This window comes from Quercus suber, unplaced genomic scaffold, assembly GCF_002906115.3.
Source record: "Quercus suber isolate HL8 unplaced genomic scaffold, Cork oak 2.0 scaffold_445, whole genome shotgun sequence".
Lineage (NCBI taxonomy): Eukaryota > Viridiplantae > Streptophyta > Magnoliopsida > Fagales > Fagaceae > Quercus > Quercus suber.
In genome coordinates, this window is record NW_027069896.1 from 163,294 (window position 1) to 165,097 (window position 1,804).

Sequence of the window (1,804 nt, forward strand, 5' to 3'; positions counted from 1 at the left end):
TTTATGGCTCCCTAATCCGTCATCCTTTTTCAGAGATGGAGGACGCCAAGAGACGAGCAGCCATTAGACTTCAAGCCGCGAAAAACAAGAAAAACGGGACGGACGCCATGGGGACGGGCTCTAGCAAGCCCTCTCTAAAACGGAAGCTGCCTATGAAAAATGACGGTCCGTCTAAGCAGCCTAAGGTTCCTTTGGACCCAGTCCTTAGCCTGATGGCTGAGGGGAGCAAGTCAGCCCCTCCGTCCAAGCATGGTAAAGGTAAGGGGCTGATGATAGGTCAGCCAGGCGAGCAGAAGAAACCACCCGTCCTGCTCCGCGAGGATTCCAAGTATGCCTTGGAAAGGATGTCGTCGATCATCACCAACGATGACTACGAGGATCTTGGGAACCACTCGACGGAGGCGATGGGAGAGACGGCCCTCTTCAGCATCGCCCAGGTAACGATCCGTCGACCTTATTCCATCCGTTCATCCATTTTTGCTTTATGTTTTGTTAACTTATTTTCGTCGTCTTCAGGCTATGATCATGTCGAAGGGCCTCATGGGACGGTGCCTCAACCAAGAGACGACCATTGGCCGACTTCGTGAGAAGGCCAAGATGACGGAGGGGGACCTGCTCGACCTGAAGGCCTGGAAGATCACACATGAGCAAAAGCTGGGGTTGGCCGAGACGGCCCGGGATGAGGCCGTTCAGATGGTGGAAATCCTGAAAACGGCCTTAGTGGACAAGGACAACGAGGTCCGTCATGCCAAGGAGGAGGCCGTACGAGAGTACCGTGACTCCAGTGAGGTTATCGCGGAGCTAAGTGTAGTCTATAATGACGGGTTCGACGATGCCCTCCGTCAGGTGAGGAGGTTATATCCTGACCTGGACTTGTCTGCTGTCTCCGTTTCTGCCCCGGAGCCGTCCACTGCCCAGCCTGCTCAGACGGAGGATACCGACGCTCTTTTTGACGAGGATGGCGTCGTCCGTGAAGCTCCCTTGGATCATACCGCTGTGGATAGCAAGGCCAAGGATGCTGGGGACCGTCCAGATGTAGAAGTAGACGGAGCTTGATTATGCCAGCTTTATTTTGTAATAACTTAGTTTTTTTTTTTTTTTTTTTTTTTGCAAGTGTGGAACAATTTATAGCACCCGTCATGTTTTACGGGTTATTATACACTGACCGTTCAGTATGCTTATTATACAATGGGTCCGTTGACCTTTTCTCTGTGTGGGATGTATTATTTTTTTTATTTTCAACGCCTTTTCGTGCTTAAGCGAGCTCCGTCCTGCTTACTGTGGTACTTCTTTTCGTTATTTGCTTACTTATAAAGGCCGTCATCCTTTTGGATGATTTGTATGACTCGTTTTTGGACGGTTCGAAAATGTCCGTTTATAATCCGAATCCCTCCGTTAGGTGGACCGTACATTAAACATGCGCGTTAGGCACAATTTAAATCCACACATTAGGTACTGTTTTTTTTTGAACCGTCTACTTGGGTTGGCCTGCCCTCTTACGGACGACGTAGCGGGTCCGTCCGTTATATGGACTTCAGTTTTCATCCTCTTGGGATGGTCCGTCCATTGGGTGGATGGTTTTATTTGGTTCGTCCATTATATGGACTTAAATTTCCATCCTCTTGGGATGGTCCGTCCATTTGGTGGACGGTTTTACTTGGTTCGTCCATTATATGGACTTAGGTTTCCATCCTCTTGGGATGGTCCGTCCATTTGGTGGACGGTTTTACTTGGTTCGTCCATTATGTGGACTTAGGTTTCCATCCTCTTGGGATGGTCCGTCCATTTGGTGGACGGTTTTACT